This window comes from Notolepis coatsorum, assembly GCF_963971535.1.
Source record: "Notolepis coatsorum genome assembly, chromosome: 6".
In the NCBI taxonomy this organism is placed as follows: domain Eukaryota; kingdom Metazoa; phylum Chordata; class Actinopteri; order Aulopiformes; family Paralepididae; genus Notolepis; species Notolepis coatsorum.
Genome location: NC_140170.1, coordinates 7090082 through 7116101, shown reverse-complemented (window position 1 = coordinate 7116101; position 26020 = coordinate 7090082). Strand labels below are relative to the sequence as shown.

Sequence of the window (26020 nt, the reverse complement as noted above, 5' to 3'; positions counted from 1 at the left end):
GTCTTTTGGAACAGTCATGCCCAGTGACCTGAAAATCGTAGTCAATGCTGTTAGATTCAAGTCCAGCCTGAAGACATGGCTCAAAAGAGATTATAATTAACCTATACACTCAGCAAAAAGGCACCCTTGCATGTTTATGAGTCTGTTTTTTTTTTGATCCACTTTTTCTCCCATTTTTTCTATATTTTTCTCCCATCCCAATTTCGTATCATCCAATTCAACCCTCCCCTGTCACGGACGCTGTTTCTTGCCTCCCACAAGCCGGCTGCAATGTGGACTAAGTTATACATAGCACAAGTCCCCTCCGGTACTTGAGGTAACAGCAGTCGCATCTTTTCACCTGCGCAGCTCGATCTCTCAGTGGCGAGGAGTAACGCGTGGGAGGCTCACGCTGCCCCCGACACTTCCTGATTCTACTGCGCAGGCGCACCAACCGACCTGTAGGAGTCGCTGTCCACAACGCCCGATCCCCACCCATCAGTTTCCCACCCCCTAATACGGCCAATGTGTATTAGTACGGACGACCAGCTAAACTGAAAGCAAATGTGGAGCACTGGGCTCGAACTGACGAGCCCAGCGTCTCCAGCATTTCGTGGCGAGTGCCTTGCCCACTACGCCACGTAGCCGCAACATGTTTATGAGTCTGTTATGTATATTAAAGGTAAATGGTATATGTGATGTGTTGTGATGTCATGTCTGTATGATCGCATCTCATTCCCCCACCCCCCTACAAGGACCACAATGGAAATAAGCTCTGAGCTTTCTTGTGTTCATCCTTGGCAGTATCTCCTGACTGTGCTTTCTGTCACATGTTATTTTTATATTGTCAAATAAAGTAATTCATTCATTCATTCATCATTGAGGGAATTGCTCAAAAGTACTCAAGTAGCTCAATAAGAAAGTATTTCATTACTCAAGTGTTACAATACGTTACTTTTTTAGCCCCACAGAAATTGATAACTTATACCTTTTTAGGTGTTATCCTTGGGAATCATTTGATGTGCTATTATGAACCCAGTGTTTATTGACGGTCCACTTTGATCACATCGACAAAACTATCATCAATACTGGGTCTTATTGTAAATGATTACAATGTAGCGATGTAATGATTACCTATTCACTACTCGAAATAAAATGTTCTCAAGTAAATGTAGCGCAAATGCTTTAAATCAGTGGTTCTCAAACTACGGGTTGCGACCCAAATTGGGGTCGCGGTAGGTGACAGTGCAGTGTAGCGCATTTAATAAAAAAGATTATTAAACAAAAATGATAATAAATGTTATGTTCTGGCAACATATTCTGGCTAAATATGCCTAGTTTTATAAATGTGTATTGATAACATAGTGCTGTAATAAAAATGTCTAATAAATATGCACGATCAAGTTCAACAACGTGTGCTTTTATTTTGATATTCCTTAATTCCACGTTGAAATTACGTGATACATTAAGTGTGGGTGGGGTCCCCCAAAAAAATATCCTAAATTAAATGGGGTCACGGTATAAAAAAGTTTGAGAACCCCTGCTTTAAATCAATCACCCAAGTAGAAGTAAAAACACTTAAGTAGAAGTAAAAACACAGACTCTTAAAAGTGAATATATATATAATGTTAGAAATGTACTCAAGTACGGCAGTTGCCTGGTTACCTGCCTTAACGAGCTGCCTGTTCCTGGACTGAGTGGATTGTCGGGCCGACCTACTTTGCTTGTTCTGAGCCATGCGGCCCAGTTTGAGTTTCAGGAGGCTAATCCTCCTCCTGGTCACATCCCAGAAAGATCCAGATTAGCCCACGGCCTCACTGGCTCTATCAACCAATCTTTCGCCGTCGACTAAAGACGCACTTCTTCAACCATTATCTTAAAAAAAATATATAAAATAAAGACATTTAAAATCTGACCCTAACTAACCTTACTGTCATGCACTTGTCCTAATATACTAACCTACACTGTAGCACTCAACACTTTGATGAACATTGTTGCTCAGCTGATAGAGTTGTGCCCTTCCTGATGACTTGTCGTACAGAACTTGTAAGTCACTTTGGATAAAAGCGTTCAGCTAAATGACTAAATGTAAAATGTAAATGTAAACCAGGGCCTCACAGAGACTCCCAGGGGGCTGGCTCTATCAACCAGGGCCTCACAGAGGCTCCCAGGGGGCTGGCTCTATCAACCAGGGCCTCACAGAGACTCCCAGGGGGCTGGCTCTATCAACCAGGGCCTCACAGAGACTCCCAGGGGGCTGGCTCTATCAACCAGGGCCTCACAGAGACTCCCAGGGGGCTGGCTCTATCAACCAGGGCCTCACAGAGACTCCCAGGGGGCTGGCTCTATCAACCAGGGCCTCACAGAGACTCCCAGAGGGCTGGCTCTATCAACCAGGGCCTCACAGAGACTCCCAGGGGGCTGGCTCTATCAACCAGGGCCACACAGAGACTCCCAGGGGGCTGGCTCTATCAACCAGGGCCTCACAGAGGCTCCCAGGGGGCTGGCTCTATCAACCAGGGCCCCAGAGAGGCTCCCAGGGGGCTGGCTCTATCAACCAGGGCCCCAGAGAGGCTCCCAGGGGGCTGGCTCTATCAACCAGGGCCTCACAGAGACTCCCAGGGGGCTGGCTCTATCAACCAGGGCCTCACAGAGACTCCCAGGGGGCTGGCTCTATCAACCAGGGCCTCACAGAGACTCCCAGGGGGCTGGCTCTATCAACCAGGGCCTCACAGAGACTCCCAGGGGGCTGGCTCTATCAACCAGGGCCTCACAGAGGCTCCCAGGGGGCTGGCTCTATCAACCAGGGCCACACAGAGACTCCCAGGGGGCTGGCTCTATCAACCAGGGCCTCACAGAGGCTCCCAGGGGGCTGGCTCTATCAACCAGGGCCTCACAGAGAGACTCCCAGAGGGCTGGCTCTATCAACCAGCTACATGCACAGATACAGTAGGGTCCAAGAGGGGCTTGAGTCAAAAAGGGCCCCTTTTCCTGGCTGGTTAGATTAGATTAGATTAAAATGTATTGTCATGGTATGCAATGACCACTTTTAAGTATAGAAAAGCCTAACCAGCGACAGCCTGGGTTGCAAATGAGCCTGGACTAGAAATCCTACATGCAACACACATGATGGTGGTATCTTGTTATTTTGTAACTTGTTAAGAATGTTTTCTTTTGCATTGTCCCTGACGAATAAACAAATCAATAAATAAAGATACAGCACAAGTACAGTACAACGGAAATAAGTTTGGCGTCCAACCAGAGTGCAAATGTAACAGTAAAGTGCAATAGTAATATACAATGTACAGGTGATTAAACTGTGTATAAAATGTATAAATGAGGGGGGCGTGGCTAGGCGGCATCGGGTGAGGACGTGTGCATAATGCATAGAGAGGCACAATTTACAGTAAAAGTGTTATGGTTTGTAACCGACCCCAATCGCACAACACAAGACAGGTATGAGAGTAAGCCAAAACAGGGCATTTATTTCTTACATAACAAAAAGCGGCACAGTCCCTTTAAGGGAGAACACAAAAACACTAGAGTAAAGGAAATATGGAAAATGCGGCACTGTGCCTTTAAGAGGCGAACAGGCTAAGGGACTAAGGCTAAGGGCCAGGGCTAAGGACCAGGGCTAAGTGTCAGGGCCAGGAACAGGGGCACTGGAGAGGGGGACAGGGACAGAGGCCCGGAGAGGCGGGCAGGAGACAGGGACAGAGAACAGGGTTAAGGCCTTGGACAGGGCGAGGGCCAGAGCTGCTTACAGGGATGAGGACAGGGTTCCGACGGCGGATGCCTGGCACGGGGACAGGGGCCCGACGGCGGAGGCCTGGCACGGGAACAGGGGCCCGACGGCGGAGGCCTGGCACGGGGATCCTCCTCCTCCTCTTCTGATGCTGCAGATGGGCAGCGCAGAACAAAGGGGCTCCCAGGGGACCGGGATGGGAACACGCCGTCCTCCCGTGGAATACTAGGGAGCGACGACGAGCCTGGGTCCAAGGGGAACGGGATGGGCACACGCCGTCCTCCCGTGGAATACTAGGGAGCGGCGACGAGCCTCACCCCCAGGAACGAGGATCACGAAGAGACGCCTTCCTCCCGTGGAATCGGGAGCGATGACGAGCCGGCTTGACGTCTGGAGTGGGAACACTGGAAAACCTCCCGTAGAGAATTAGAGAGCGAAGACGGTGTCCCACTCCAGGCAAACGGCGACAGGTGGTGATGGCTGGCACGTCGTCTCACGCCGGAGACGCGGCAGGTGATGGTAACGTACAGGATGGTAACATACAGAACTCCATGAACACAGAGTGTACACAGATACAGATACAGAACGAACACAGAGTCCAGAACACAGATACAGATACAGATACAGAACGAACACAGAGTCCAGAACACAGAGCGACCCGACCAAGACTGGAGGGGAGTCTGCAACCTATGTACTCTCCCGAGGTGATTGCAAACTCCCAACAGGTGCGTGAAGGTAGAGGATCAAGGATGTCCAAGGGTGGGGGCTGGTGAAGAGTAGAGGAGAGTAAATCATCGCAAGGGTGGGGGCTGTTGAGGAGAGTAGACAGGGAAAACACAGGAAAAAGGTCCAGGGACAGGCGAATCCTCACAAAAAGTGCATATAATCAAAGTGCGTGATGCGACACACAGAAACAGCACTTCCACAATCTGACTAATAACGCACAAAAATAAAGTAGGATAATATACAAATCTAGCCTTTGGAGTTAGGCAGCGCACAGCACTGGGGAAGAAACTCTTAGTAAACCGAGAGGTAGAGCATGTGATAGAGAGCGGTAGCGTCTGCCCGACGGGAGGGGGACAAAGAGGCCTGCGGCTGGGTGACCAGAGTGGTCGTTGATAATGCCCGGCGTTTTGCAGCAGATTGTGGGCCTTGGCGTTCTGGCTACCCCTCCGTCGTGTGAGACGGCCTATAGAACTGGCCCGGTGAGGACCGAGATGGAACCGGGCGCCTAGACCCATCATTGCGAGGCTTCACAGTCTACGCACGAAGGAGCTGATTATGAGGTCGCCGGCCCGCTCCAGGAGGGGACGACAATTACACTTTGGTGATTTTAAAGTGGCCATTTTCGATGACTTCACTCCCGAAGTGCTAGCTCAGAGAGGGGAATATCGAGATGTCATGACCCGGTTGGGGTCATGCAGTTCTCGAGTTACATGCCGATATGTGAGGCATGCCCCAAAGTACGCAAAAGTACACATTACCACCCCCGACTCCCGGGGATCTAGCTCCGTCAATCATTTGGCGATCTCCAAAGTCTTTGCACAGGGTTGTAGCCAATGAGTGTGGCTTTCCAATGATACCCCTGCATATGATAATTGGGGATCTAATACGGTCTCTATTGATCAATTTATGATAAAGAAAAGCTTAACAGGTTGCTAAATGAAATCATTGGATCATCGTAATTGCAAGAGGTTTGAGAGGTATAGCGAGGAGTCTTTCCCAGGGTGGATTTATAAGATAAGATAAGATAAGATAAGATAAGATACGATTTTCCTTTATTCATCCCCTTTGGGAAATCCGGGCTTCATATCAGCATGGGGCAGGGGAGGTACAGGTATGGGCAGGGTAATAATAGACATTAGAATATAAAAATATATCTAAATATGAGCAAAATACACAGTGTAAAGTAAACTATATAATTAACTCTGAATATGAAATGAGAAAAATAAACAGTGTAAACAAAAGCCCAATATGCCCTATCGGTTATATTATACGTTACAATGAATATAGGCATTTAGCCAATACAGAACTTGAATCTGAATACATATATTATAAGTAAGAGTAAAAGTAAACAGTATACACAAGGTACCCTAACTGGCACGATATATGTCATACGTTGTCGTCTGTGCAGGTGTTTGATTCGCTTTAGAAGTGCAAGGGATTCAGGGAACAATCTTTGAGTAATGGAACATTTAGTTACCAATGTACCTGTTGTGCAATGTGACTGTTGTTGTGATGCATTGAGGTCCATCGTTTGGTTTAAAGGTGACATGTACTATAAATGTCATTTTTCAGTCTCTAGCATTGTATTATAGTAATAGGAGTTCGTATCAATGTGTTTTAGTGTCTAAATACCATATTGGCGGATTGCTCTGATTCAGCTCAGCCCCTTTCCTCCTCCAGTAAATCAGGCCATTTTGATTTCAACGGCTGATATACGTCATACGGCCGCTGGGTAGTGCACAGTGATGCGATTGGCTCTGTGGTTGGAGCTAATGCCCACCCCCATTCTACCTAGACTAGACAGCGAGTGGAAGCCACTTCCTCATGCAGCGAGGCGGAGTGGGGCCGGCCGCCTCTGTGTGCGCTCTGGAGGGAGAGAGGGAGAGAGAGATGGAGAGAGAGGGAGCACTTTGGGGGGGGGGGGGGTCTCGGGGACCTGCTGCGCGGCACACGGGAGAGGGGAGGAAGGGAGGCCCACAAGCTGCCGCGGTCCCCCCCCCCCCCCCTCCCTCTCTCTCTCTCTGTCTCTGTCTCTCTTTCTCTCTCCCTCCCTCCGGAGTGTGCAGAGGTGTCGGGTTTCGCTCTGGAAGAAGCTCTCTCTCTCTCTCTCTCTCTCCCACCCCCCCCTCTCTCTCTCTCTCCCACCCCCCCTCTCTCTCTCTCTCTCTCTCTCTCTCTCTCTATCTCTCTTTGTCTACCAGTCACTGTGTGGGCTGACTGTCACTCAAAGTGCTTATGGGCGGAGCCAGGCCATAACAGCCTAAAATCTTGAGGCAGAAAAATGCTGGTTTTGAGTACTTGATTAGAAATATAAAACAATGATTATTTTTGGAATAAACCTTACAGATGTGTTACATAGACTCACAGGAATTGTGTAAAGTTGCCCAAATAGTGCTAGGAATAGCAGTACATAGCCCCTTTAATGCTTACAAAAAACAGGGGATATTTTAGTGAACATTTTATAAGAGTAAAGTTGCACACTACATTGTGTGAGTACTGAGATTACTGACTAATATTACATTAGATGGTAAATGGTGCATTTATATAGCGCTTTTATCCAAAAGCGCTTCACAATTTGTTCCTCGCGTTTTCTTTTTACCCATTCACTCACACATTCCGATGACGGAGTGCCAGGTGCCGACCTGCTCATCGGGAGCAGTTAGGGGGTTAAGTGTCTTGCTCAAGGACACTTCGACATGCTGCCCGGGAAGAGCGGGAGTCGAACCGGAAACCTCCAGATTACCAGACAACTGCTCTACCTCCCTGCACAGTGGCACCGTGGCACAGCAGGTCAACATGGTCATCTGTTGTTGCCTATTGGACTTTGCCATGTTATGATTATCTTTGCCATGTTATGATTATCTGCAGCATATGTATTTGATGCTAAATACAATACCTTTGTTCTTTCTGACAATAATTGTAATTTTGGTTATGCATTTTATTTAATAAACATACATTTGCATAAAGAAACAAATTAATAGATACAAAATGTGTGATTCATATCCAATTAATATCAACCTTTATTTATCTCGAAAAGACAATTGAGGTCACCCTCATTTTCAATGTCGTCAAGACTTTACAGACATTTCAATGCATACATTTCTATAACAATAATACATATTAATAACTATCTATATAGTACTTTTCACACATGGACCGCAGTCCAGAGTGCACCACAGCAATGTGTATGAAATGAACATAGGCATAAAATCAGCACACAAATTGACAGAATAAAAAAACATGCATAAATTGCAGACATAAGAATATATAAAAGACAATAAAAGTAGTGCAATGTAAATGTAATCACAGTTCTGTATCGTTAGTGGCTTAGCTTGGCATCGCCTTCTGCACTATCTCGCGTACGTGCACGCGTACTGAATAAACCACAAATGTACCTCTAATACCAGTATTAGTCTGACCACACCCCTCATCAGCTTACCTTCATAAGCAGGTGTGTGGTCACCTGCTCTCCTCCTTCTCGCTTTCACCACAAGGAAGTGCCTCGGTAGTACCCCACTTGACGTGTCGTTGATAAGTTGAAAAGAGTTGTGACTAGGTTTACATTGTGCCTAACCTTTTTCTTCTCTCACTTGTTTATATAAGAAAAAGGTTTGGGTCATAATGTATTCCGCGGAGAGTAGACCCGCTAGACCTACTCTTCACCACCGATTCTCCATTCCCGCCTCCGTCGTGCGTTCCGGTGCTGGGCTGTTGCCACTCTCGTGGTTGCCGACCCAGCCCGGGAGACTGCCGGTGGATAGTTTTCCTCACCGACGAGCCGAGGGTTCGGAGCCGTCGCTCCAGCGATGGCCTGATCTCGACTCTGGTTCCTCTGTTTCTGGGGAATCGCCCGTTGATGAACGGGGGATTGTCTTAGAGCCAGGGGATTTGCGACGAAAACTTTTTGCGTCTGCTCGCTCACGTCGTCACATGGTGGCGTGCAGACGCGAACGGCCTGGGTTTGGGGAATTGCTGGAGACCAGCGAGGCCGCGTCCGACTCTGGATTTCTGATGGAAACTGAAGACTTCATGGAGGAGGCGGACGGGTTCTTGTATGATGGTCCCGTGGAGGAGAGTATCCCTCCTCCGGAGACCCCGGGGTGGGGAGAAATGGCTCCACGGGGCGCCTTGTTCGAGGATGTCGGGGAACCACCTTGGCCTCATCGACAGGATGCCCTACTGTCAGCCGCATCGGATTGTGGCTCCTTGACCAGTCGCAGCCTGCTGTATGCGAGGGATGCGGGGTCGGTGGAGGAGGGTCCGCAGGGGGAACTGCGGGCCTTGTTTCCCGAGCTCATGGCGGTAGCCGCCGCTGCAAACGGTGTGCCGCTGCCGCAGCCATTGCCTGCTCCTGTCCCTGATGACCTCATAGGCCATCCCTGGCAGCGTCCCCCGGTGAGAGGGGTGGACGTTGTCTACCCATTTTTCCCATCGATGGGGGCCTATGTTCGTCGGGGCCAGGCGGTCTCCAACATCATGGGACTGACTCCCGCCTACGTACCAGTTACGCGGGTGTCGGGGTTGGTCAAAGGTATGGGGGAGGGCGTACCTCGGCTTGACAATCCGATGGCCGCGCTCCTCTGTCCGGATATGGTGTGGGAGCCCCTATGCAAGCCGGTCCTCCAGGGGAGGTCGGCTAGGCGATTGGCTTATTGGGGTGACCAGTCATTTATCGCCGGTACACAGTCGCTGGCTGCGGCCTCTAACATCGCCCACCTGGCTAGATTTGTATCGGGGATAATGACGGGCGGCGCGGATCTGAACGAGGTGAGGTGCGATCAGATCACCCAGGCTGCGGGAGCTGTGCTGCACCTCTCCCAGGTGCTAGCCATAGCCATGGGTAAAGTGCGCGCCCTGGCCACCCTGGGCCAGCGTCACCTTTGGCTGGAGCAGGCCCGTGTGCCAGAGAAGAAGAGAGCCCCTCTTCTGACGGCCGCCCTCTCCGACGCTGGCCTGTTCGGGAAGGCCCTGCTATTGATGACCTCAACATGCAGAGAGATGGCAGAGGAGAGATCCATCCTCCAACCCCATTTTCCGCCTCCCGTCCTTGCCGGTGGGGGCAGAAGGCTTCCGCGACGTCGAGCTGTCTCCGTCGCCGCTACCACTGCCCCCGCCGCCGCTGCTGGCCCTGCCAAGAGGGCCAGGGGACGAAACGACGCTTCAGCCACCGCCGGCCCATCCCAGACCGGAGGAGACGGTAGGGAACGTCGTGTCCAGCAGACTGTAACCTACCGTCCCTCCGGGGCTCCCCGGGGTGGCAAGACTCGAGCGGCGCGAGGTGGCAGGCGCCGTTGAGTGACTTTTCCCCCTCTGTGTCCCCTCCTCTACACCCTCCCCGGCCCCCCTATGATTTTGTGCCTTGATCACATATTATTTATTAATAAAAAGTTCCCTGATATAAGGGGGACTGTGTTTGGCCGAACGAACTGTGTGTTTCTTCAATACAAATCATGTGGTGGGGTTGTGTTTTATGAATCTACCCTGTTACGTTGGGGGAATGAGTTGTGTTGTGTTACGAGTTTTTAAGCAAGGTCTGCAACTTACACTCGGTAATAGGTTCTATTAGCTTGATGCTCCACATGCAATTAGAACTGGTGATATTCCATTGCTTTAACTAAGTATGTGTTCACAACGCTGTGTTGTTAGTTGCAGTAATGCTCGTACACACTTTTCATGGCCTAGCCATTACTCTCGTTCAACGTCTTCCTATAGCTTAGGCTGCGGGTATGGGATTCACGCACAGGCGACTTGTGTTTTGTTGTAATCCCTTTTACACTTTGTGGGTAGCTAACATTGTATTAGCTTATGCTATATGTGTTTTGTTCTACCGGAGGTTTTCAAAATGGCTACGGTTGTTTTCTGTGTGTAGGGATAGAAGGTGTGTTTTTCGGGAGGGGGTGTCGGATAAACCCCTCCTTTACCCACTTGATTGGTTTAGAGGTTTTGTTGACCTTCCTGCTGAGCCAGTCAGGGCCAAGCCAGTGCTTGGCGGGGGAGGGGGGGGGGGGGGAGGGGTATTCTACCGACTCCTGTTATGACAGGATCCGGTGGGTTTTCCCCGCCCGTTATAGCGTTGTTGCTATGGCGACGCCTTCCATGAGCTGGTGTCGTAAAGATGTCGAGGTTAGAGCGCAGGACTTAACCTGCTGCGCTCGTTTTTGTGTCAAACTTGAGTCTGTTGGTCACGTGTCTCACAGTTTACATATCTTTTTCTTGACCGTGGTCTCATGTGGGAAGGTGTTTCTGGGGGAATCTGGTCTTACACTCTGATTAAGAAGAGTGACTGGATTAAAATCATGTGAAAAACAGGGTTTTTTACTCCCAGCTGTGCAGTTAGGTCATACATGTGATGCCTTTTCTTTATTTTATAGAGAGTTGAATGTGTCTTGATGGATATGAAATGAGGGTCCCTGATGGAACAAGACTAACGTCTTCTCAGGTCTGCCTCCCCTTATCTTTTTGTATGTATTCCTGTACTGCAGTCTGTTGGGTATGTTTTTCATTCATTCATTCATGGAGTTGATTGCATCTCGCCCCTCTTGTCGTTTCCCTGGGCGTCTTGGGGATTCAATATGGTGGTCTAAGCGGCCTATTGTTGATGTGGGTATGTCCAAACGCACACATAGTGCTGGCTCAGGATGTGCTTTGGCCGTTGCTGACTGGCGCGCCTCGTTTGCTTTGGTGAAACAGCGTTTTTATGGAGCAATTGGGATGGGGGTTTTTCCTCTTCCGACATCCTGTGTGTTGTCGATGGGTTCCCGTTCATGTCAGGGGATGATGACGGAATGGGTCTGGGCATATGGGAAGGGTCTCACGCCCTAGGGGTGGGCCGCCGGACGCGGTTCATACCGACACGTCTGGGTGGCGCCTTCTTTTTATGTTGGGATCAGACGCGCATATCTGCCCCTTCTCCTGGGGTTGGCAGGTCGGCGTGATTAGGGCACGGGACTGGTTCTGGTCGCGCTGGTCCAGATCAGTGCACCCGTTGTCCGCTGGGGATGCAGATCTGCTGTTCTGGTACCCTGAGGGACTTAGGGTTTTTTCGGGGGGAAAAATGCTAGGTCGATCCGGGTGTCACAGGGTTGAGCGTTATGGGACCCCTTGTTGATACCGAGTGCGGGGTGCTGGGGGCTGGTCTTCCATATTACGCTCTTCTCTTGCGTTTTGGCGCTGAGGAGCCTGTTGGGTGGGGTTAACCTCCTTTGGGATCCTGTGCTCCCCGTATCGCCGGGCCCGGTCCGGGGTGATGCCCGTTGACCTGTAGGCCCGGGATGGCCCTGTTGGGAACCGGAACGCGGGCTGCGGTGGTGCCGCAGGTGCGTTTCGGGGTTTTTTCCTGAGGGGTTATGGGACCAACCATTGCATGGGGTAATGCCTGGGTGGTTGGTTCTCTGGTGTGTTGCTGCAGTGTCAACTCCCGGTTCTCCGGTTGAGGGTGCCCCTGCACGTTCATGACGTCTGCCGATCGTATGGGCTTTTCTGTGGGCAGCTGTCAGGGGCCGTGTGGTCTACGGATCCCGCTCCTGACGTGCTGTTGAAAGCTTGGTTATGCGACAACGCCAGCATACGCCCCTTCCGCCGGGGCGGCTGTTTCGGCTGTCCTTTCTGGCGCCTGCCTCGTCCGCAGTTGTTCCAGGCTTGGGTTGACGACCTGTTGCCTGGTCTTCCCCGGTGCACTGCCTGTTCCGTTGGTTAACTCTTGTGTGTTATGACCATGCTGTCTGCCTGTTGCAGGGCTTGTGTTCCAGGCGGTGTGCTGTTGAGGGGGACAGGGCCCGCTCGGCTGAGGGGCCTTTGTCCGAATACGCTGGCGATGTGAGGGGCGGGGTCACTAGGTGCCCCCCTGGTGGGGTCTTGATGCTGGCATCATGGACTTCTCCGGGCCCCCATTCCGGGGGTCCAGTCCTTTTGGTGGGTCTGGGTCTTCCTTCGCGCTCCGCTGCTACGGCCTTGCCACGGGGTTGGGTTTGCCCTTGACCCCGTGATTCTGGGGGCAGTAACGAGGTTGTTCCTCCGTTCGTTCCCGGGTGGCATGCGGGTTGTGCGTGTGTGTAGTCGTGGGGTCAAGCCACGGTCTGCTCACCCTGTGCGTTAAGTTGCTTGAGTGCCTCTTCGCACGGTCGGGTCCGTCGCCTTCCCGTGAAGCCTCTAATAGGGGGGATACCCTCCATTAGGGGGGGTCGGGGGGGCTCGGCCCTCCCTGTTCTGATGGTTTTGGGGGGCTGTCAGCGGGGTGTATTCGTCAGCCAAGTGGCTCCGCTTGGCCTCCCTTGTGCAGAAGGCGATGCCAAGCTAAGCCACTAACGATACAGAACGTTAGGTTATGACTATAACCAAGTTCTGTTAGTTAGGGGCGATGCTTGGCATCGGACGGCCGCTGCAGCCCTTGACCTCACCTTGTGGTGAAAGCTTGGGAAGGAGGAGAGCAGGTGACCACACACCTGCTTATGAAGGTAAGCTGATGAGGGGTGTGGTCAGACTAATACTGGTATTAGAGGTACATTTGTGGTTTATTCAGTACGCGTGCACGTACGCGAGATAGTGCAGAAGGCGATGCCAAGCATCGCCCCTAACTAACAGAACTTGGTTATAGTCATAACCTAACGTTAACTATGGACAATCATGCGATTAATCATGATTTAAATAATTTAATTGATTGACGGCCCTAATATATACAGTATATATATGATGTATAACACTATCGAAAGTGCAGTTTGTAAATTGGAACAAATTGTTTGTTCTATGGATTCAAAAGGCAAAATAATCTAAACATAATTTTTTTTTATTAAACACAATATTACAATTGTACTTTACTGTTACATTTGCACTCTGGTTGGATGCCAAACTTATTTTCGTTGTACTGTACTTGCTGCATGATGACAATACATTTGAATTAGGGATGTCCCATATTATCGGCCTACCGATATTATCGGCCGATATCGGCATTAAAATGTGATATTGGAAAATATCGGTATCGGTTTAAAAAAAAGTTTATTTTTTTATTTATTTTTTACATTTCTATAACCTTTATTTACCCAGGCAAGCAAGTAAGAACAAATTCTGATTGTATTTATTGTCAAAAGTATGCATAATGTTGTGTTAATTCCACAACAAGAGATATGTAATGTTAATTACCTGGGGGGGGGGGGGAACCCAATATATCGGTATCGGTTGATATCGGTTGATATCGGTATCGGAAATTAAGAGTTGGACAATATCGGTATATCGGTATCGGTAAAAAAGCCAATATCGAGCATCCCTAATTTGAATCTAATCTAATCTAATCTAATCTAATCTAATCTAATCTAATCTAATCTAATCTAATCTAATCTAATCTAATCTAATCTAATCTAATCTAATCTAAACATGTAATATGTAGTGGATATTACTGCTTCAGAAGTTCAGGGTGATTATAATCTCAACCCTGTCTGTAACAGAATGTGTCTCTGTTTGTAGAGACGTTACTCAAGTTGCCTCAGTCACTATACACTACTGTCTCCTATAGGTCAGGGGTTCTCAACCTTTCTGCTGCCAAGGCCTGTGTCCAATAAAATATTCCAGGGCACCCCTACGATAAAGACTTTTCCGGTCCTGTCTTTTTTGCTACAATGATGACAAAAGTGCTTGTTTTCAAAATAAGGTCTAAATGGCGTTGCAGGTCTAAATGGCTTAGTACTGTTTGTTGACATTACACTGCTTGTAGTAGTAAATCAAATAGCATATTTTTTTTTAATAAAATTACAGAAAATTATCACTAAAGTGCTATCTGCTACAGCTGAACACTTTGGATGCCACGCCGTGTTTTCCTTTTTACCCCCTTGATGCCCAAAACCACTCCAATGTTAACTTAATATCGCCTAATCTATGTTTTAAATTATGGCTATGTGTCTAATCTGCCCGTCGCTTATCAAAGACTCATTTTCCAGTCAACATAGTCAAGGCAGATTGTTTTTTTATCGCTTAATTTCCGTTTGATAGCATTTTGAAAATCACTCGTTTTCGCGGAAAAAACTACCCATTCTATGATAATCGCCTTTTACTGGAATAATGATAATCGCCTTTTACTGGACTATTCCAGAACGTTGTCATTTGTCGGCCTATTTATGAATCGTTTTCAAATAAACGCTAGATGATCGATAGTATATGTGTGCGCACGCACGCTTGTGCCGCGCGCTGATAATCGCTGCTCTTATTTCCTGATGGCTTTTACAGTGAAACAGCAATATCACATATAGTGGAAACGCTTATATCCGTGAAAACGAGTCTGATTATCCTAAGACTGATAACATAGATTCCTTACCTAACATCAGATGGTATCCAAATGGTATATTCCAATTCCTGATCACCATTCGAAAAAATCGATAATTGTATTGATCAACCGTGTATACAGTAGAACACATGATTTTTTCACATCTGAGAGCCTGGGGTGACTGGATATTCAACGGTAGGCTCGCTTGATGCAATATGATTTCAGATCGCTAATAAAAAAAATAAAAAAAAATAAACAGAGAAATCTCGTGATGGGCATTCAACGATCGGGGAGTAAACCCGAGAAATCTCGAGCGTGGCATCCAAAGTGTTAAAATTGCATATTTGGATAAGTGTGACCATTTCTCGGGCGGCTACGTGGCGCAGTGGGCACGGCGCTCGCAACGAATGCGGGAGACTGAGCTCGAACAGGATGCCTCCTGTTCGAGCCCCGTTCTCCACATTGCTTTCAGTTTAGCTGGTCGTCCACAGTAATACACATTGGCCGTATTACGGGGAGGGAAACTGAAGGGTGGGGATCGGGCGTTGTGGACAGCGACTCCTACAGGTCGGTTGGTGCGCCTGCGCAGTAGAATCAAGAAGCGACGGGGGCGGGGCCCCTCCAAAGCCCAGACCCTCGACGCTGAAAGAACGAGCCGTGCAGGTGAAAAGATGCGACGGCTGTTACCTCGAGTATCGGAGGGGACTCGTGCTATGTATGACTTAGTCCACATTGCAGCCGGCTTGTGGGAGGCAAGAAACAACATTCGCAGACAGGGGAGGGTTGAATTGGACGATATGAAAATTGGGATGGGAGAAAAATAGAAAATGGGAGAAAAAGTGGATAAAAAAAAACCATTTCTCAAAAACAGAAAATCATGTATTTATTTTAAATACAGAAAAGGATTACCAAGTTACCATTTCTCAAAAAATTTAAATAAATACAGAAGATAAGCATTTGTTCACTCAGTGGACATTTTTAGCTCAATGCGAGGTCTCCTGCTGCTGCTGGCTAATAACACGTCAATACGTGGGGAGATCTTTGACAAGGCAACACACATGTTTTTTGACCGAGCTCTCCATCACAGTCGAGAATGCAGCTGTGACCGCGTCCCCGACCGCCAAGAACCTTGGTGTTGTCCTCGACGACCAGTTAAACTTCTCTGCTCACATCGCAGTGACAACCAGAACCTGCAGATTCCTCCTGAGCAACGTCAGAAGGATCCGCCCCTTACTGACAAAAGAAGCCACCCAACTCCTCGTCATCTCCCGCCTCGACTACTGCAACGCACTGCTAGCTGGCCTCCCGGCCACTGCCACCAAGCCTCTTCAACTCATTCAGAACGCAGCGGCCCGCCTGATCTCAAACCTACCGAAGTCGGCCCATGTCACCCCACTTCTTAGGGACCTGCACTGGCTCCCCATTGCTGCACGTATCCGCTTCAAGGCCCTCGACCTAGCATACCTAGCAAAGGGAACCGCTCCCGCCTACCTCCGGTCAATGGTCTCTAACTACACACCCTCAAGACCCGTACGCTCTGCATCTTCTGTCCGCCTCAGACCTACTCCTATCCGAGCTCCGGGAGGGTCATCAAAGAGAAGCCGCCTATTCTCAGTCCTTGCCCCACAATGGTGGAATGAACTACCCACCCCAGTTAGGACAGCCGAATCCCGTCCAATCTTTCAACCATGAAATAATGAAAAAAATAAAGAAAAAAAAAATCTAACCCTAACTAACCTTACTGTCATGCACTTGTCCTAATAAACTAACCTACACTGTAACACAGAACACTTTGATGAACATTGTCACTCAGCTGATAGAATTGTAGGCTACCCTTCCTGATGACGTACAGTCGTACAGAACTTATAAGTCGCTTTGGATAAAAGCATCAGCTAAATGACTAAATGTAAACATGTCATCCTCACGGCTCAACTTCGCCCTATATTTTGTTTTCAGAGCTGTGATGGATGAAAAGCCAGCTTCACACAGATATGTGGTGCTGAATGGTATCAACACCTTAACTGCTGCATCATGAGATACTTGGTACTCAGCTCCACACTCAGACCAACATGTTTCCAGGGGCACTTCACTGAAACCAGCTCTCCATGTGGTATCAGATGAGATTTCAATGAGTTCTTCCAAGAGTTTGGATTGAGATGTGTCAGGAAGCTTTGTCTCAATGTTGTCTGTAAAGGGGTTCTTTATCCAGAGTAACTTGGTGATCCTTTTCTCTGTTTTATTAAATAATGATTTTCAGGGTGCCAGGGTGGTGCACCAGGGGTTCCCAAACTTTTCAGGCCAGGGCCCAGAAAATAAGGCGTCAGAGAGCCGCGGCCCAATGCACATCGTCAGGCTTTTTTTTTTTTTTTTTTTTGCCAGGCGACCGATTTTTTACGCCAAATATCACTTCAATCCTATTAAGTTAGTTCAAGTTAGTTATTCATTTATATGTGCTATTTATGAGAGGGCTAACTTGTTGCAAAATAATAATGATAATAATAATAGCCTCATTAAAATACTATTGTTGCTTCGGTTGTTTTCAGCATTTTATGTGCATAATCTGTTATTTAGTTTGAAATGTTCGTTGAAATAAGTAGATTTTTCGTTTTTGTTTATTTATTAAGTTAATATAAAACCATATAGTCACATTTTAGAATACAATAGAATAGAATTTTAGAATACAACTAGAAACACTGTCCTGGCCTGCTTCTAAGTTCAGTGGCCTGACAAAAAAAAAATTATAAAAAAATTTTAAATTAAAAATTAAAATTAAAAAAAACATTTTTTTTTTATTTTTTTTTATTTTTTTTTTAATCATCTCGCGGCCCACCCGTGGCTGCTCGCGGCCCACCTTTGGGTCGCGACCCCGACTTTGGGAACCACTGTGGTGCACGGCCGTCCAGGGTTCGACTCCCGGACCCGGCGACCTTTGCCGAATGTCTTCCCCCATATCTCTCTCCCATCCTTCCTCTCTGCCGGACTTGTCCAATAAACAAATGAAAAAGCTACCAAAACATATTAAAAAAAATTATGATTTTCAGTTTTTGAGAAATGGTCAAACTTATCCCAATGTGGTATTTTCATGGAAAACAGTGCAGCTGCAACAGATAACACTTTAGTGATCATTTGCTTTAATCATAGCACCCCTGGCAGCTCTCTGAGGCACCCTAGTGTGCCTAGGCACCCCTGTTGAGAGCCGCTGTCCTAGGTGGTGTGTGTGTGTGTGTGTGTGTGTGTGTGTGTGTGTGTGTGTGTGTGTGTGTGTGTGTGTGTGTGTGTGTGTGTGTGTGTGTGTGTGTGTGTGTGTGTGTGTGTGTGTGTGTGTGTGTGTGTGTGTGTGTGTGTGTGTGTGTGTGTGTGTGTGTGTGTGTGTGTGTGTGTGTGTGTGTGTGTGTGTGTGTGTGTGTGTGTGTGTGTGTGTGTGTGTGTGTGTGTGTGTGTGTGTGTGTGTGTGTGTGTGTGTGTGTGTGTGTGTGTGTGTGTGTGTGTGTGTGTGTGTGTGTGTGTGTGTGTGTGTGTGTGTGTGTGTGTGTGTGTGTGTGTGTGTGTGTGTGTGTGTGTGTGTGCGTGCGTGCGTGTGTGTGCTAGACGCTACTAAGCCAATGACGTAAGGGCATAACAGTGAGAGAACATCTTAACCCCAATCAGGTATAGGATTAAGAAAGGTCTAGGAACCTGTGTGTGTGTGTGTGTGTGTGTGTGTGTGTGTGCGTGTGTGTGTGTGTGTGTGTGTGTGTGTGTGTGTGTGTGTGTGTGTGTGTGTGTGTGTGTGTGTGTGTGTGTGTGTGTGTGTGTGTGTGTGTGTGTGTGTGTGTGTGTGTGTGTGTGTGTGTGTGTGTGTGTGTGTGTGTGTGTGTGTGTGTGTGTGTGTGTGTGTGTGTGTGTGTGTGTGTGTGTGTGTGTGTGTGTGTGTGTGCGTGTGTGTGTGCGTGCGTGTGTGTGTGTGTGTTAGGCAGGGTTGAGGGTCTTTGCGGTACTTTCTCACGCTTCATTTACATTCCTGCTCATTATCGTATCGGATTTCTGTATCCGTCCACACAGTGATATTGCAATATTTCCCGCCGTCGACTAAAACACACCTCTTCAAACAATATCTGAAATTAAAACAAAAACAACTAACCTTCTTACTGTCTTTTACTATTACGTACCTTACTACTACTGTATGCTAGCCTACTATATGTATAGTACTACCATGCTATACTATACTATTATGCTACTATACTTATTACTACTACTACTACCTATCATGCTAATATGTCTATACTACTATACTTATACTACTACCTACAGTATCATGCTAATGTGTCTATACTACTATGCTACTATACTTATACTACTACCTATCATGCTCATATGTCTATACTACTTATACTACTACCTATCATGCTAATATGTCTATACTACTATGCTACTATACTTATACTACTACCTATCATGCTAATATGTCTATACTACTATGGTACTATACTTATACTACTACCTATCATGCTAATTATGTCTATGCACTCAGAGGGTAAAACTCAAGTTAAACACTGCTAGATGAACAATACCACTGACCCTTAGCTGCCAGAAATGTATATTGTTTGCTTGACAATCCAATTTTGCGACAATACAAATGATTGGAGTGAGGTGGACAACAGATGGACAACTTTATCTTAAAGATAAAAACAGATTACGTATATATTTGTATGGCCGTCCGATGTTGACAATGTTTCCACTGGGGACACAATTTGCATTTGAAAGAAGTTAATACATCGCAATATATCATAATATTATAGTATGGCGTCTCTAGTGTGTGGTGAATGATCATACAGTAGCTGTGTGGGGGGTGAATACAGTAATCTGTGCTTCTCAAACTGTGACCAGAGGCATTTTGGATCAGAGCCGCCCGCCACCCCCATCGAGGGAACGTCGGGACATGTTCTGCCTCCCCAGGCTTTACTGTCACCTGCCTCTCAGAGCAGGGTGGATCTATAAGGGATCCAGGGGAGGATCTAGGATATCCATGATACTTGTGCCAAGAAAGGCAATAGCTACCTGTAGCTACCTGCGTCACGCCCCGCCTGGGTGGCTTGTTGCTGACGTCTGGGTCGTTGCAGGCTTGGCGTTACGTTTAAGGCACTGGGCTTGACTGAGGCCCGGAGATGTTGTTAGTTAAGGACTGCGTGGCGTCAGTGGTTCAGTGGTAGCGCCACACATGTACAGTGAGGGGGTCTCAGACACACAGGAAGTGCATTATTGCTTCTTCATCACTACATTATTGACAAGTGCACCATCTCTTCTTGATCCACCGAGCACACCGGTTGTTTTCGCTTCGTCCGTCCGAGGAAAGCGACAGTCTTGATTGGAGGATCAAGAAGAGAGGGCGGGTTTCAATTCCGACTTCGACGGTCGTCAGTTCGCAGGGCCGTGCCCGTAGTTTCATAAAGCTGCCGTGACCTCAGGTGGGTCATGTGAGGAAGTCCCACAATGCAATGCAACCGGCTGTAACGCGGATGCCTTCTAGCCATCAGCCTCCAGGCGTTGCTCTTAAACCCTTTCACTACCGCACTGTCAAAGGGTTTTAACCCTTTCACTACCACCCTACAGAAGGTTAACCCTTTACTATCACACTACAGATGGTTGGTTAACCGTCTGTAGTGTGATAGTAAAGGGTTAACCTTCTGTAGTGTGGTAGTGAAAGGGTTCAAAGTAGAATCTGTAATGCAGTCAAACAGCGACCACTCTTGTCCTTGATTTACTTCCTGGTCTGACGTGTGGGTTGGAGTTTAGTAAGATTCAAGATTCAAGAGGTTTATTTATCACATTTATTTATATTTACATACCAGGGCATACAGTGAAATGCGGTAACCTCTTCTTTAAGTCCATAAGTGACTGGCGGTCGTATGACGTCCATCAGGTCTTACAAATAAACAAAATAACAAAAAATGCGCACAATCTCCACGGAGCAAACCAGACGGCGACTGACCTCGGCCGCGCCATCTTGCAGTCTAAGTTATTATACTGTGGGTTTCTCCAGACCTCTCTTGGTAGGGCCTGAGGTGTGGCCCAGCACTAGCAACCCCTCTCCAGCCCTTATAGGTGTAGTGGTTAACACTGTCGCCTCACAGCAAGAAGGTCCAGGGTTCGATTCCCGCTTGGGGACCAGGTTTCCATGATGCCAGGTACCCAGGTGGGGTATCTCCCGGGCCTTTCTGTGTGGAGTTTGTATGTTCTCCCCGTGCTCGCAAGGGTTCCCTTCCCCTGATAAGAGAAACCCAATGGAAAAACATGTACAACAACAGATCTCTAACGCTGTTGCGTCCGTGACGAAGACGGGCAGGAGCACTTGGATGGTCCTCCGGCGTGGCTCACACCACAGCCCTCGTCTGCTCCCGGGTTAAGCGCAGAGGAGTATCGCATCGGCGATCCTACAAAGACAATGCATGCGTGTGTGTTCCGGTGTGTGTGTGCTAACTAACCGCTGTGTGCCGCTAACATTGAGTGTCGTTGCATGCCAATTAAAGCCTCTGAGACAGGTCCTGCATTATTATTATTATTATTATTATTATTATTATTATTATTATTATTATTATTATTATTATTATTATTATTATTATTATTATTATTATTATTATTATTATTATTATTATTATTATTATTATTATTATTATTATTATTATACCCACTCAACTCCAACTCCAACAATTTGTAGGCATCTTTATGGAAAGTGAGACCGGTTTTGTTTGCAAGGCATTCAAGCTAACGGCCATATTGGATTTGTGCTGATGGAGATGGTCAGTGTACCACCAGGGGGCAGAGTGGGTGAAGGAGACAGATTATTTTTTTAATTATTTTTTATCAAATCTTTTTTATTTACCTTTTTTTCAAAACAAACAAAACACCATACAATAATACAATAATACAACAAAACACAAGATATCACAGGACAAAACTTCAATAATATTAACGGCAATAATGATAACAAAAATATAATGAATACAAAACAACACAAACACCACAAAAGAGATTAGACATGTCCTCCCCCAAAATGAAAAATGGGTATGTACATTCTGTTTGGTTTGGGCACATTGCAATAAGTCAGTGTGCTGTATGTGTGTGTAGGGGCAGGTACATATAAGATTTTGTCTTCTTCCTGTTCCTTTTGGCCATGGAATTTGGTGGATCATATTAATATGTACTGTTGGACTGTGGTAATTCCATGTACAGTACGAATAAATAAAAAAGATGATGATGATGATGATGATGATGATGATGATGATGATGACATATGTTTGAAAGTTTGGTCGTTATGGAATTTCAAAAACGAGCTGAGACAGATTCGTTTTTTAAGGGAGCGAGTTGGTTGAGACAGGAGGCGAGAGAGTGTGGTTGTGGGTGTTGACCAGTTCAGTGGGGCAGAAATTCTGCATGAGGGCGGGGTCAGGGTGAGTGTCGGCCAATAGGGAGGAAACAGAGGGGGGGGGTTAAGGTTCCGGAAGGTTATGGAGCGCTTCTGTTTCCGGAGGGGGGTGGGGATGAGTCAAGTCAAGAGTCAAGAGTTTTATTTGTCACGGCATACAAGTATACAATGAAATGCGGGTGGTCTTGCCCACAACGATGTGCAATACAGTAGTACAACATATAATAGAATCCAATAAAAACAACATTGTGCAATAGACAGGTAATATAGTGGGACATCTCGGTATCTGTACATAGTTATTTACAGAGCATGTAGGACATGTTAGGTCTTTTGGTAGTGCAATACACTGTTACTGTTGCTATGCTTTCCTTTGTGGCCCTAAGTGTGGGCGTGTGCAGCATGAGTGTGTGCCTGCTCATGTTAAAGTGTGCAAGCGTGCACAGCGTGCGTGTCGTGTGTGTGCTCATGTGTGCTTGTGTGTGGAGAGTTCAGTGTTCTGTGACCCTCAGTGTTCATTGTTCAGGGCTCTGATGGCCTGGGGGAAGAAGCTGAGCCGAAGCCTCTCTGTCCTAGTAGCTGAGGTTCACAGGCGTCTGCCTGACCTCAGCAGCTGGAACAGGCTGTTATTGGGGTGGTGGGGGTCTTTCATTATTCTGCAGGCTCTGGATGAGAATGTCCAGGATGATGGTGAGATTGTTGATGGACAGGCCGGAGGTGCAGATCAGATCCAGAGCGTGTCCTTTGTTGTGGGTGGGAACATCTACATGTTGGGTGATGTTGAAAACACTCAGAAGTTCAGTAGCAGGTTTGGAGTCAGTCAGGTCTATATGTACTATATTGAAGTCACAGAGTAATAGAATGGATGGAAAGATGGCACAGAGTTGTGTGAGGAACTCTGACAGTTCAGAGGGAATGGCAGGGTTCGGTTTGGGGGGGGGGGGGGGGGTAAATGACTGCAGTAACCAGGGGTTTATAGGACCACAGTTTAAAAACAAGGTGTTCAAATGAGGAGAGGGCCGGGATAATTATTGCCGTTGTTTTGATGCATTGTGGCAATACCACCACCAAGCTTATGGTAGCGTGGTTTATCCAAGTAGGTCTATCCAGGGGGGGGTTAAGGTCTGGTTCAGTGAGAAATATTCTTGACATGACCTGCATTTAATCCCTTTTTACATATCTGTACTATATCTGTACATATCCCTTACCTACTCTTACTAGTTTCACTGCTGGCCAGTATGACATACATCTGATAGCACTCAATCTCAGTAGTACTAATTTATATATTTTTATAACCAGTTTAATCACCTGTACATATTACTATTGCACTACTGCACTCTGGTTGGATGCCAGCCTTCTTTTGATTTGACTGTACTTGTCTGATCTAAAAAATGGAGTGATCTTTGTTGTTTCTCTATGATCGTGTCTACCGAGGCGCTGGGACTGTGCTGGATTTAGCTTGTGGTTTAGTAGGATCCTCATTAGTGTCAGTGTCGGTTCTCATGCCTGGACTGTTTAAGTGAGGTCTTTATGTAAGGGGCCAAGACCACTAATCCCGCCATACCTGACCGCGCTGTACTGTGCTGTAAGGCGGCTATACACAGTCTCAGTCTGTAGGTACTAGGTCAGGAACTGGGCGCCAGGGAACAGCGGGCACGTGCCTCACTCACACACGTATTCACACATAGAATACTTCGCTGAAATAGAATCCGAAACTACTTCCAAGAAAACATTTAAATACCATCTACTAACAAAGCATGCACTGAACCCTTATGGCATAGTAGGGAAAACCAATTGACTGTTTGTTAATTGTATTTGTGTTGATGGCAGTGAGTGCTGCTCAGGAAGCACTATTTATTTTATTTTATTTTATCCTTAACTGAGGATGAGATTGTTAATGATGTTGTTAATTAATGATGTAATGTCTTGAATATCGTCTTGTTGTTTTAAGTGTCGGACCCCAGGAAGAGTAGCTTTTCGTCAACTGGTGCAAAAGCTAATGGGGATCCTAAATAAACATAAACATAAACACAGAGACATAGAGACGCATGCAAACACATGTGAAGTAAACACAGCCCTATTCCCCGTACCTGGTTCAACTAAGTCGATCAAAAGACCCATTATCAAGATTAAATTAACCCAATGTTTGAATCCAGGCTTTCCCTGTTCCTCGAACGCTGATTCACTCTCGGTAATTCGAACCAGACTTGATACTCAGGATAATTGCGTGCTGCCGCCTCACCTAAAAAGACAGCAGGTGTCGATCGCAGAAATCCTGATTTTCTAACGGCATTGATTGATTGATTGATTAAAAACTTTATTAACAGATTGCAGAATGGGTACAATACAGTACGGCTCAATAGTCTCGCCGACAAGTTAAATGCATAATCTATAGGCTAATTTTAAGTCCCTCATTACCCCAATCAATCAGATTATATTTCTTTAAATGTGCCTGCTGGCAGTAGGCTTAATGGAATGAATAATCGAATGAGATCTTGCTAGCCAAAATAATTAGTTCAACTCTTTCAGAATAAGTAGATACAAACAAGCCCAAAGAGTATCTAATTGATACGGATTAATAGATACTTATGAGGATATCTGTATTGTATGCGCTCGGCTCAGGTATCATGTACAGTACTATATAAATACATGGTTCCCAAAGTTTTCAAGGCGCGACCCCCGACATAACGTGTCAGAGAGGCTTGGAGGGCTATACAGTTTCACTATTAATCAGGTTTTAATCTGTTTCGGACATCATCCATACATGCATTGAATTGATTAACCTTTGGTTTATACCAGTGACACCTCATGTGCATCATCAGATAACAGTGCTTGAACAGATAAATGCATTTTCTCAAATTCATTCATCAAAATGTCAAAGGCTCATTAAATTTCTCAAATCCGTCAAACAGCGCATCTCATCAGACATTTTAATCCCAGTTACAATATCACAATAACGTGTGAGTGACAGTGATACAATTCAACAATCCACAGATTCAGATTCCTCGTAATTCATAATTCACAGTCCACACATAAAGACGCTTCAATTTATGCTTGAATGAAACACAATCCGCGCGCTCCGTTAAGCAAATACATCAACAGCGAATAATATGAAACTAATCAGAGGCAAACGCCTGATAGGTTTCATTCATTAAAAATATCCCCGCGGGATTCACATTCGCAATGCTCCGGTATTAAAATAACCACATAGTGTGTATCGCGACGCGCGAGCGCCGTATCCATATAACTATGACGTGCATTATTTAGGACAAAGTAAATCTATAGGCTGAATATGATTTATTATCAGAATTTTAGGTATATTATTTTACAATTCAAAAGCCCCCTCTAGAAAAACGAAACACAAAAACATAATTCAGAATGGTATAATGGGATCTAGACTGTGAGAATTATTTCAGGAAGCGAGCTGCATTTCTTTGCGAGGCTGTGGCCATGCAGGTTATCGAGCTAACTGAACTAAACCCTGCGCTGGAGCAGGTTCAAACTTTTTGATCTGTTGCCATAGTGATTTAGACAATCCGACGTCGGGGAACGGAAAGGTCTGGCTTAAGTCAAGCTATCCTGAAAATGATCCGGCTAACTCAGTTAGCCAGGTACGAGGAACAGGGCCCTGAAGTCACGTTATGTCAATAAACAGTCTCAGGAATGTGTCGAAGGTTACGTGACTTTGCATCTTTGTGTACTTGAGAAATGACTGAAATGTACTTTTCAAAACCTAGTAGATAAAGCTCTGTCCCAACCTCACTAATCAGTGTTCTTCTCATTATAATCCCCTCTCTCTCTCTCTCTCTCTCTCTCTCTCTCTCTCTCTCTCTCTCTCTCTCTCTCTCTCTCTCTCTCTCTCTCTCTCTCTCTCTCTCTCTCTCTCTGTCTGTCTGTCTCTCTGTGTTTGTGTGTCTCTCTC

At 46.6% G+C, this 26020-nt stretch overlaps 1 protein-coding gene across 1 annotated transcript in view; it reads left to right on the top strand.

Moving 5' to 3' along the window:
• The window catches only part of camk1ga (calcium/calmodulin-dependent protein kinase IGa), a 68717-nt gene that overhangs the window by 19204 nt on the left and 23493 nt on the right, over positions 1–26020 (top strand). The gene's annotated exons all lie outside the window — the stretch shown is intronic.